Source organism: Quercus lobata, chromosome 2 (genome assembly GCF_001633185.2).
Source record: "Quercus lobata isolate SW786 chromosome 2, ValleyOak3.0 Primary Assembly, whole genome shotgun sequence".
In the NCBI taxonomy this organism is placed as follows: domain Eukaryota; kingdom Viridiplantae; phylum Streptophyta; class Magnoliopsida; order Fagales; family Fagaceae; genus Quercus; species Quercus lobata.
In genome coordinates, this window is record NC_044905.1 from 32992936 (window position 1) to 33006156 (window position 13221).

The 13221-nt window shown below is 37.3% G+C and overlaps 1 pseudogene; it reads right to left on the minus strand.

Annotated features, from left to right (window-relative positions):
• Positions 1-1535: 1535 nt before the first annotated feature.
• Positions 1536-3178, minus strand: LOC115963315 (annotated as a pseudogene).
• Between the last annotated feature and the right edge of the window lie 10043 nt (positions 3179-13221).

The window sequence follows — 13221 nt, forward strand, 5'->3', positions numbered from 1 at the left end:
TCTACACTCAGCATGGGTGTGGGTTGTGTTTGGGTACAATCTCCTCTCAAGGTATGAAAATAGGAAGGGGATGCAGAAGAGATTACAAGGATTTCTTGTGCAATCTTCCCCAACTTAGTACTAATCTCATTACCATTAAATCCCACAAAATACAAGGAAATAAATTAATGAAATTACAATACTTTTTATCATGGAATACAGCCAACAAAAATATTATGTAAAAAGTATAACTTTAATAATATAAAAGGCTTGCCTAAGTCATTGTGTCCTTAGAGAGGACGCAAAGAATTAAGGAGATATTGCTTCGACTTGTGTGTGCCAAGGGTTTTGTACCGAGTGTCATCATCAACATCATATTGAAGAACATTATGGTGCTCCAAGTGAGGTTGTTGCAATAACCTTTTTCAATCAAGTTGTGTGGTCACGTGAGCAAGTTATACTGTAGGCAATAATGTGAGGATCAATATACTCTTTTATTGTAAACATGCATTCCACTTAGTGAATTATTCCGTTGGGAGGTGCTTGATAAACCCCTCAAAGGATTTTCCCATTAGGGGTTTCCCTTCGTAACCATATCGCACATGTTTTTTTTATTTTCAGCTGCAGTTAATATTTGCAATACGGTTGTGCCCATTACTTCTTAACTAGTATCCATTGCATAACTAATTTAAATAATCAAGTTGTCGAATTTCGATTAAAAGAAGTCAACCAGAGTCTAGATTGTTCCTAACACTTAAACTTACGGAAAAAAAAAAGTAAATAACCCTTATTTTCATATTAATCTGAAATACCCCTCACACTCATCGTAGACAAATATTGTAGACTCGAACAACACGAAATTGAACCAGATAAGCATAAATTGATGGTATGGATTTTGATGGTTTTGTTTTGGATTTCGGTTTGATGGGTTCACCATTTGTTTTGGTTGATTGATTTTGGAGTTTCAGAATATTGAGATTTCAAATTTAGGATTTTTTTTCACAACCAGTTTATCGTTATAGTATAGTAGGTGTTTGTGAAAAATGTCAAACCAAATTTTAGTAGTATATCGATAGATAGTGGTTTGTTTTGTAAGTGTGAAAATGTCATATTAAATTAACAAAAGTAAAAACCATAAAAAAAAAATAAAAAAAAGGAGTAATTTTTTTAAGCTTTGGGAGTTCAATGACTAATTCATCTCTTATTATATAACAATATATTTACTAATTAAATTTATTGTGGATCCACCTCCCCTTTGGAACTAAGATTTTATAAGGTTCATATATATTGTAAAAGCCCTTCTCAAAAAAAAAAAAAAATATATATATATATATATATATATTGTAAAAGTCCTAATCAATTTCCGATTTTGTGCAATTTGGTTTGCTTTTATTGGTATGGTAGGGAGTATATAGAACTGTATATATCATTTCATAAGAAAAAATATTCTCACATAGTAATTCGAGGTCAATACAAGTATTCCCAATAATGAAAACAAACAATTAAAAATCCATCAAAAGAATAGAATTAAAAGGAATGAAGCTAAACAAAATAGTTTAGTCGCAAATCATAGATTGGACCGCCTTTGTTGACAAATCAATGGTCATGGTGCAGTTCATTTCAGTGAATTTCTTCTACTTCATCACAAACATCAATTCCACTTTCCCACTAAGCGTGGCCTGGCTGTTCAGAGTTAACACCCCAGCACCTAACTCACTTCCAAGACCGGTAGTGGTAGGCAAGGCATTGGAATTCACATTAACTGTGACAGTAACTTTTTTGGTAGAACGCAGCCCAGCCTTACCTTTAGGAATAATTACTTGCCCTACTGGTACACCCTCGTACATGAACGTCGCAATGGTGCTATCAAATTTATAGGGAAAAAAGTTTGTGTTCTTAACCCCAATTTAGGTTGTAAAGCTCAAGTCAAAGGAAGGTGATTCTCGGGTTCCAGTGTTGAAGTTCTGGAACGTGACATCAGTGCCCAACCTGACCTTAGGGGTCCTAACACGCATCACAGTGAGTGCAAACACCAAGATGACAATGGTCTGAAACACAGCAAAAGCAGCAATATATATGGCCAACTTGATCATTTTCTTTCGCCTGAGCTCCTCAGAAGTCTGAGTACAAGACTCTTGTAGAATATGGCTTGAACTAGGAGTTCAACTCCTTGTTAGATTTGGATAATAAAGGAATTTTATTCCTTTTGGGTTACTGTTATTTGAAGCTATCAAGCTCTATTAAAAGTCTACTACTTGATTTGGAATTATTTTTGGAATAGGAGTGATTCTTGATGATGCCAAAAATTGTCAGTGAGCTGCATAGTCTTCACGAGTTCTAGACAAAACCTGCGAAACAGAAATAAAGAAGACCTTGCAAAGAGTACCGGTGTGGTACTGGCCAAATTCCCTCCAAAGGTTAAGTTAGAGAGAATTTCTACAACTTTAAAGTGCCAGAGTTGAGAAAATTACATGTACCTTGATTTGTGAGGGTTTTGTGGTTTTTTATAGTAGTATAGAGCCAACTTTAATTTCTTTGTGGAGAAGGTATTTCCTTGTAAGGAAGATCTTCATTAATATTCGCAATTTACGGGATTATTTCCTTACAGAGATTCCTATAATTATGGTGGGGTGTGGAGCATAAGACATTTCAATACTAGAATCCTTGGAGACAACCCATGCCACATAGGTGCCATGTAGATGCCTTAAGGGTGACATGTGGCTTCAACAGACCGTCTCCTTTTTATCCGTTCACTTAAAAGTATCTATCCATCTCCTTATCTATCCATCCGGGTCGTAAATCCATCTGCCAGTTTTGTTAGACCAATTGTCCCATCTCTTCTGGTTACCTCGTCTCTAAAGTCTAACTCTATTAATTCAATCCTTCTACCCTAGGATTTACCCCTATCAACTGCCCCCCACTCCATGGGTTCGTTGCTTGATACGCCAGACGAACACATGGGGTGACGGCCTCAGCTAGTTATTGGGAATCGTGCTTTGATTGAGAGGGTAGTTGAAAGTCATAAATGTTGTGGGACACGTAGCGAAATTTTAGTGGCCAGTTACTCGAATCAAAGCATCACTTTGTCTTCTGCACCCTTCTCTCTCTCTCTCTCTCTCTCTCTCTCTCTCTCTCTCTCTATATATATATATATATATATATGTCACCTTTCCCCTTCATTTCTACTCTTTGCAACCATTTCCTAGTGTCAGAGTGCTACCATCATCGGCAAGAATTTAGTACTCCGTCACCTCAGTACATCCGTTCACCACATTGCTACCTTCTCTTTTCTACATCGTACACCTGTAAGTGCTCTTCATCCTATACTCATATGTTTTATTTTCATTCATTTTTAAGTATTATATGTCTGTCGCGTATATAGACTTGTAGTGTCTTAGGAGTTTACCCGTCACTTGTAGGTGTAATAATATCTAATGAAGCGTCGAGTGAACAATCGTGTGTCCGCGAAGAAGCGGGCCACGATGAGGTGTACTTGTCAAGTCAAGATGACACTAGCGCGTCTTATCCGGAAAGGGTCCCATCTGCCAACTCATCTTCTGAGGAGGATTTGGATGTGGATGGGTCAGAAAGTAGTACAAATGAAGACTCAAACGGCAAGGAGAACATTGAGAACGTTGAATCTCCTATTAGATTCGTCATTGGCCCTAACGGCCTTAGGAAGTTCGTTCTTCCCCTCATGTGGACGGTCAACGACTTTAACTTAACCATTAAAAGAAAATATTTTGACACCTTATAGGAGAGATACTAGATCCCCGATGACATCCCCATCTGTCTACCCTTTAAGTTTGAAAAGTGCTATTACCAAGGTGTTGATGACGTCGGGGTGTATGAGAAAATGTTCAACGCAGAATTTAGACTTAATGGTTTTTAGACCCCTTAAAAATACAATTGGATTAACCTAGGTAATTAGCCAAGTTGTTACTTAGTCCAAATTCCAAATCTAGGTTATCACAAGTATATTATATCAATGTATAGCAGCGGAAAATAAACACAAATGATATGATAACCCAGGAAAACCAAACCGGTAAAAAACTTGGGGAGGATTTAACCTAGCTATCCTCAAGGTAAAAAGCAAATCCACTAGAAAGAATCGAAGTTCATACAATAAGACTTACAAGCCCCCATGCTCGACTTCTTATTGCTACCCACCAGTAGAACTTACAGACACAACCACATGCAAGCTCCGAATCCATGGACTCTTTCTTTCTTTGGCCTTTGCAAAACACAAACACCCGCGTTTGTGACTTTGAGATCCCACTCAAAGGTTTAGCAACACAAACTCTCCTGTTTGTGACTCCAAGACCACCCTTAAAGGTTTAGATCATCAACACCTTTGATGACAAGAGAAGGCAGCAACTTCTACAACACCGATTCTTGATATTCTTTAAGAAATAACACCGGTAGAAGACATAAGAGAGCTTTTGGGTACAAAACCCTACATCTATAAAAGAGACACAAGATGCACTCTAATCTCTCTAAAAAACTCTCAAAACCCCACCTAGGGTTAGCTTATAATGTCCTTTAAATACTAGAAAAAACGGCTTGCGATTTGGGCTTCAAACGAATAAGTTATGGCCTTTTTATGTTTGCTGATTTTGCTGATATGCGATTTTGGATCAATCGAGCCTGTCTTTCGATCGATCGAACCAACTAGCTTGTAACTCATTTTTTTTTATCCCAAACTTGAGTTTTTTGTCTTGGGCTTCAATGTAGACCATTCTAAACTAATGAAACTTAGTTTTTGTCATGTTTTGTCATGGTTTGCCAACATTACAAACTCAAAACCTAATAATCTCCCCCTTTGGCAATCCATGACAAAACACACATACAACATAATGCCCATATACAATAAAATGCCTAAATACATCACAAATTCCAATCTAAGACTCCTAACCAAGAAGTTGCCAATAAGAGGTAGAAGGTCTTGATCAAAATGTACCTATCTTTCCTGAAACATTCAACATACACATAACTGCATGTGTGGAAAGAAAGACATATAAACAATAATATGAAACAGAATATAAAAAACAAAAGTAAATTCTAACTCTCCCCCTAAGTTAAATATATCAAAAAGTTTTTATATTCTCCCCCTTTCAAAAAACAATTTCAACTCCCCCTAAACAAAACAAACAGCATTCCCATAGATTCTCATCTAAATCTCTCTCCCCTTTTTGTCAAGTATTAACAAAGACAACCCAATTAGAAGGTCAACAGAAAACATACGCAACAGAGAATAAGAGAAAATAGAGAATTAAGGGAACACAAAACAATTCAACTCTATAGAAAATAGAGACAACTCCCCCTATGAACAACAAAGGTTAAAAACAAGCTTCTCCCCCTATAAAAATAGGAAAAACAAAAATAAGTTTTAGGAAAAATAGTTTTGGGGAAAATTCAGGAGGAAGGGAAAAGTAAAAAGACATAAACCAAACTTAAAAACTAAGTTAATGATACATATGAAGAAAAATATTCTCTCTTTCAATAAATGCAAACATGACACTATGTGACCCATAAACAATTGCATGAGTAGAGAAAATATTTGCACATTGATTATCCATCATATCTCTTAAGAAAATAATTTTCTACAATTCACACATAAAAATAGCATATACTAGAAAGTACATAACTCAAAAATTAATCAATCAATTTTTAAATCAAATTGAGTACCCAATTTAGCAAAGTGTATGCATGTTATGTGTCAAAACAATGAGAGATATGACTGCAAAACTGCAAGATGGATACAAAAATCAATGCAATGCATGTGAATCCTAAAAATAAATTATACATGAACAATTTGGTCAAAAACCGAAAATCTGAAGAAAAAAAAAATCAATCTTTTTTTAAAAAAACAGAGCAATTTAATGTAGAAACTCCTCAGAGCATAGTGTTTCATGAATGAAATGCATGAGTATGAGATTAAAATTTTTCAAAAACACTAGAATTCAACCCAGATCTTCCAAAAACAAGTTTTTCAATCAATTTGTCCTCAAATCTCAAACTTTAAACACATTTTGCTTCAAAATCAAGGAACTTTAATCTTGGATGGCCTAATGTACCAAGTTTTGCAAAGAGTAATTTGTGTAGTGTGTGCAATTAGCAAAAACTTGAGATACATGTGATGTGATATGTAAATAGAAATCAATCACAAAGTTTACAAAATTCATCACATAGAATTTGAAAGAGACTATCACCTAAAGAGTTACATCATATAAGTCTCACATCTCCTAGATCATAAGCTTGCAATCATGTAAGTTTCTTGATTTTGCCTCATATTGTACACACAAATTTTAATTATTCAGAAACTTATTAAAATAGCCAGGATAATGTACACACCAATTTTATTTGATAGATTTAACATTAAGTCTAATAATGTACACACCAATTTTAGCATTTAAACCGAGGCTACACCTTATGTTCTTTTTGTGCATGTACTACACTTTCTCGAGCACAAAATCTTACGATATGCACTAAGGTGTTCATGATTAGCTAGTGAACAGTGGTGAGATGGTTATTTATGCCTTTCTCAAAAGGTTCAAGTTCAACAGTCAAAGATATGTGACTTTAAGATCAAGACAAAGTGATCAAAAACTATAAACATCTCCCACACAACATGCACTACAAAGTTTCAACTAGTAAAGTGTAATAAGTAAGCTCATCAAAGCTAAACAAGGTACACAAACTTGTTATGTAAAAATAATATGGTCAATCCTTGATTATAAATCCAAGATGTGAAATACAAAACACAAAAATCTTTTTGGTTTTTAAAATATTTATGACCAAAAACAAAAAGCACACATTATGCTAAATGAACAATGCAAATGCAATGCATAACAGTGCTTAACTAAGCTATAGATGGTACACAAACAAGAAATATCAATTTCTTAATTAACCTATGAGTACATGTACAAACTAGTACATACTCATACAAAATTATAAATAGCTTAGCACTTATATAATACATACTATTCATGTTTCTCTACAATGTCAAGCATGTTCTAAATCAAGAGAGATATCATAATTCATATAATCCTCAAGAAAAATAAAACAAGGCACAAAATAAAATATTTTTGTCTTTTCGAAAATTTTCAATGTTTTTTGGATTTTTTTTTAATAAAAAAAATTAAAAAACAAAACATGTCCAGAAACAATTGAAAGAATTAAATCAGGGACAAGTCAGCAACACTCACCTTAGAGAATTTTTTCTCACCCATATAGCACGAGTCTTCGGCTTTGTAGGTGAAAATCCATGTGAAGCAGAGTGTATTTGAGGGATTACACTAACCTTTTGAGAAAGACTGAAATCCTGCAAATTCCTTTCACAAGCCAACAAGCTCAAATTTTTCAAAAGAATATGAAACAATTTATATGGACTTATGGCAGGAGAAATATCATCACAAATCCTAGACTGAAACACAGAATTCACAAGCCAACAAGCTCAAATTTTTCAAAAGAATATGAAATAATTTATATGGACTTATGGCAGGAGAAATATCATCACAAATCCTAGACTGAAACACAGAATGCTTAAATTTCAGTTTATGACAATTAGGATGAATGTGACCGGAGACACCACAAAAGTGACAAACAAAAACAAATTTAGGAACATCAATATTCCTAAAAACAAATCTAGTCTCAGATTTTGGTTTTTGCCTCAACAAAGAACAATTTGGTCTAATATGACCAACAACACCACAAAGATGACAAATAGGCACAAAAACAGATTTATTATGCTCTCTAACAATAGGTTTAGACTTAGGTTTAGAAACTTCAACGTCTACATCAGAACTTTTACCTTTGTCTAACCTAGCAAAATAAGTTTTTTCTTTATTATTCCTCTTAAAAGGAGGGATATAAACTTTCTCAATTTTAGGCTTAAGAGAAACAGAAACACTTCTGTTATCAACAGCAGGCTTGGTACTAGTCAAATTTTCAATTTTAACTTTAGATTCAACTAAATTTTGTTCCAAGCTTTTCATCTTCTCATCTTGAGAGGAAATTTGATTTCTCAAAAATTCATTCTTTTTATTAGATTCATCTAATCTAACAATCAATTCCTCTTTTTCAAGATTAGCCAATTTTAACTCTTCCTTGAATTTCTTAACAATTTTCATAGATTTCAATAATTTCATACGAAGATTTTCACATGCATCAATAAAATCAACAGAAGCATGAGCAGAAACATGATAAAAAAGAAACTTCAAATTATCCATGACAACAGGGGTCAAGGATCAGCTCTTAGATCAAAAGATCTAAAACAGAAGAGCAAACCACTCTGATACCACTTGATGGTTTTTAGATCCCTTAAAAACACAATTGGATTAACCTAGATAATTAGCCAAGTTGTTACTTAGTCCAAATTCCAAATCTAGGTTATCACAAATATATCATATCAATGTATAGCAACAGAAAATAAACACAACGATACGACAACCCAGGAAAACCAAAATAGTAAAAAACCTGGGGAAGAATTAATCTAGCTATCCTCAAGGAAAAAAGCAAATCCACTAGAAAGAATCAAAGTTCATACAATAAGACTTACAAGCCCCCACGTTCAACTTCTTATTACTACCCACCAATAGAACTTTCTGACACGATCACGAGCAAGCTCCGAATCCAGAGACTCCTTCTTTCTTTTGCCTTTGCAAAACACAAACACCCACGTTTGTGACTTTGAGATCCCACTCAAAGGTTTAGCAACACAAACTCTCCTGTTTGTGACTCCAAGACTACCCTTGAAGGTTTAGATCATCAACACCTTTGATGACAAGAGAAGGCAGCAACTTCTACAACACCGGTTCTTGAGATTCTTCAAGAAATAACACGGGTAAAAACATAAGAGAGCTTTTGGGTACAAAACCCTAGATCTACAAAAGAGGCAAAAGATGCACTCTAATCTCTCTAAAAAACTCTCAAAACCCCACCTAGGGTTAGCTTATAATTTCCTTTAAATACTGGGAAAAACGGCTCGCGATTTGGGCTTCAAATGAATAAGTTATGGCCTTTTTACATTTGTTGATTTTGCTGATATGCGATTTTGGATCAATCGAGCTTGTCTTTCGATCGATTGAACCAACTAGCTTGTAACTCATTTGTTTTTATCCCAAACTTGAGTTTTTTTGTCTTGGGCTTCAATGTAGACCATTCTAAACTAATGAGACTTAGTTTTTGTCATGTTTTGTCATGGTTTGTCATGGTTTGCCAACATTACAAACTCAAAACCTAACAAAACTGCCTTTGAGTGCTCTCCACCGTCACTTACTCTAATACCTAGGACTAGTCGTCATCCAGATTGCTCTGAATGCTTGGAGGATCTTCCTTAGTACGAAGGTGTTATATGGGGTTCTCACTAAAGGGAGACATCAACTAACCGTGGAGGAGTTCTTCCATTGTTACTGTCGCTTCGAGATTGTCAAGTCAATGAGCATTTACAACTTCCTCCCAAGGAAGTCGTCGCTTAGGCTAGTGTATGAGACTTTTAACTCTAACAAGAACTGGAAGAACTGGTACTTCTTCATCCAGGGGGACAACTGGATGTGCCATCTAGATGAACAGGAGAACATGCCCCTTGTTAATAGAACTTGGGGTATAATCCTTCTGTTTGGTAGGCTTCTGCTTGTTTAAATTTGCCCATTTATTTATTTTGTTAGTTTTACTTTTTAATCTAACCATTTCTTATTGTAGTTCAAGACCTTCCAAAGGTTAACCTTGAGCAGTCGAGCTTTTTGGAGAGGATCTTCAAAATCTCTTTAAAAGAGAGGACGTGGCAAAAGCTCATCACCTTAGACACCCTGCACTAGTACTGTAAGGGTCCCAAGCCTACAGCTATTGCCCCTCATTACGAAAAACAAGCACGTAAACGTGAGTCCGTTGCCTATTCCTTGTTTAACTTTGTTTCCTTTTTTGGTAATTTTTGTCCAACATTTTCTTTTCGTCCCCTTTAGTGCAGAAATTGTTGAAAACGGTAAGAGGAGGGCCTACATTCGTCAGCAAGCCGCTACGCAGGTGAAGAAGAAACAAGAAGGGTGTGCCCCTTAAGGGAACGGGTCCATTAAAGCCATTCATTAAAAGAAAGACAACGGACAAAGTTGACTGTCTCGCCAAAAAGCCAAAGGTGGTGATTGGTTCAACCGTCGGGGAGACGCCTCCGATGACTAAGCTGCCTCCTCCTCCCCATCTTGGGAAAGGGAAAGGCCTAATGACGGCCCAAGGTCCGGTTTTTAAGAAGTGCCTAGTCCTCCTCCGCGAGGATTCGCGATACGCCATCAGGCAGCTCTCGTCCGTCATCAAGGGCGATAATTACGAGGACTTAGGCAACCATGCAACTAAGGCCATAGAGGAGATGGGCCTCTTCAGCTTGGCTCAAGTGTGTATCCGTCCTCCTTTTCTTCCGTCTCTCTTTTACCTTCAATCCTAACCTTGTGTTTTACTCTTACAGGGGGTGCTGATGATGAAGGGGCTAATGGATGGTTGCACGGCCCAAAAGACGTTGGTTGACCAACTAAAGGAGAGGGCCGAGTCTGCGCAGAATGAGCTTAAAGCCTCGTGGGAAGTTCAAGTAAAAAAACTTAACGTGACAAGGAAGGCTTTGGAAGAGTCGAAGGCTCAGACTAGGGTGCTGAAGAAGGTACTCAAAGATAAGGAAGGTGAGATCTCCTTCTTAAGGAAGCAAGTTCGCCAGGCCAAGGAGGACGGGAAGACGGAGTTTTGTAACTCTGACGATTTACTCTCTAAACTTAGTGGCTGCTACGCTGACGGCTTCAATGAGTGCCTTCGTCAGGTCAAGGCTCTCTTTCCTAACTTGGATGTGTCTTGGGTCTCCTTGGATGACGTGGCCCAGACCCCAGCCAGGTCCATCGAATCTGGAGACACCGACGAGCTATTTGAAGGTGATCCCACTCCCGACGTTCATGGTGACAGAGGGGCTGCTCCCTAGGAAGGACAAGCTCAATCCGTCAGTGATGAAAGTCGTCTAGTTGAAGAGGCCAAGCCAGCGGAGAAAGTAGTGGACGAGGAGGCCTTTGTTGACCAGCCATAGATTTTGAAGTTTTTATTATTTTCTTTTTTCTTTTTCCTCTTTTGTTGTTTCTATTGTAAAAATCTTTGGGAGAAAAATATTTATGCAATTTTTAACATTGCCCACAGTTTTTGGGCTTTGGATGTAAAAATTTGCCTTCCATAGGCTTTTTATCCATTATCTTTTTTTATATCCGTCGCTTTACTTGCTTGTTTGAACATGTTTCTGTCATTATATTCCAATGTCCATGTAAAGGTTAGGTGGTATCAAACACACCTGCCCGTTCCCTTTTGGGATCCATCATGTGTAGGATAATTTTCACTTGTCCATTCTATGGACTTAGAGATGTTGGACCCTTTGTATCTTTTGTTTGTTTGTCCATAGACTTAGTAGTTTTGTGGACGTTGGCTTATATCCATCCGTTGGGGGGACTTATATCGCGCGTTGTTGTCTGTTCACCCTGTGGACTTAAAATAAAATAAAATAAAATAAAAATTTGAATGTCAATCATACCCGTTCCCTATAGGAGTTAAAAAGTTTGAAAGCATCCCTTGGGATGTATCTGTCAACTTAAGGACTTTGCAAATTTCAAGGCATCCCTTAGGATGTATCCGTCCACTTAAGAACTTAGTATAAATTTTAAGGCATCCCCTAGGATGTATCCGTCCACTAATGGACTTTAATAAATTGCAAGGCATCCATTGGATGCACCCGTCCATTCATAAACTTGTATAAATTTTAAGGCATCCCTTAGGATGTATCCGTCCATTAATGGACTTGTATAAATTTTAAGGCATCCCCTAGGATGTATCCGTCCACCTAAGGATTTGATTGTAGACGTGTAGGGATGTATATATGCGTATGATATTTCTGAATAGCTCCTCTTATTATGATAAACGTGTGCATAAGCAAAATTGTTTTGAAAAAATAAAAAGCTAACCTTTGGCTAAACAGTATTGTAGATAATAAATACAACTAGAATGAAATAAACTGGAAATGAGGAGTGGTCTGCATGCCTTCATCTACTGGTAGTATTTCTTTAGGTGCTCAGTGTTCCATGGATGTTGCAACTTTTGTCCGTCTAGTGTCTCCAGGTGATAGGTGCCTTTCCTATGCCACGAAGTGATTTTGTAGGGTCCTTCCCAATTAGGTCCTAGCTTCCCTTGGGAGGGATCTCTTGTAGCGCCCGTTACTTACCTCAAGATGAGATCTCAAACTTGAAAGTCTCTATGTCTGACCCTGGAATTGTAGTGCTTGGCCATGAGGTCCTGGTATCATGCTAACCTTTGTTTGGTTATTGCTTTGACCTGGTCCACTAGGTCCAGCTGTAAGTGCATGGCTTCGTTGTTTCTACTCTCATCATGGTTCTCCACCCAGTAGCTTGTGAGTCTGACCTCAGCGGGGATAATGACCTTACTCCCGTATGCTAGTCAAAAGTGTGTTTCTCCTGTCATCCTGTACGCCCATAGTACACTTAGCAGCTCGTCTGGCCATATGCCCTTTGCCCCATCGAGCCGAGTCTTGATGATCTTGAGCAAGAATCGGTTCATGACCTCAACTTTTCCGTTGGCCTGAGGGTGGGTAGGTGAGGAGTAGTGATTCTTGATCTCCAATTATGTGCAAAAATCCCTAAACGGCCCATTGTCAAACTGCTTTCCATTGTCCTAAACCAAGACTCTAGGGATCTCGTACTTACAGATGATGTTTCTCTAGACAAAGCTTCATAAGTTTTTCTTCGTGATAGTAGTCAGGGCTTCAGCTTTCACCCATTTGGTAAAGTAATCTATGCCAACTACTAGGAACTTTAGTTGCCTTACTACTATTGGGAATGGGCTCATGATGTCCAACCCCCATTGAGCAAAAGGCCATAGGGCCGTCATCGGAGTGAGCTCTTTCGTTAGCTGTCTGATGATGTTGCTGAACCTCTAGCACTTGTCATAAGCTTTGACATAGGCTTGGGCATCCTTCTAGGGCACGCCTTATTTAAATCCGTGAAGTCTACATACATCCCCCACTTTCCATTGGCTTTCTTGACCATCACCATGAACTCTACTTCTTGCAATTTGTGAACTTCTTCCACTTTAGCCCTATCTCGCTCTTAGCCAAACATCCGTTTCTTCTGTCAGATAGGGGGAAAAAAGGATGATACATTCAACTTGTGAACCATAACCGAAGGATTAATCCTGGGCATGTCTTCGTGGCTTTAA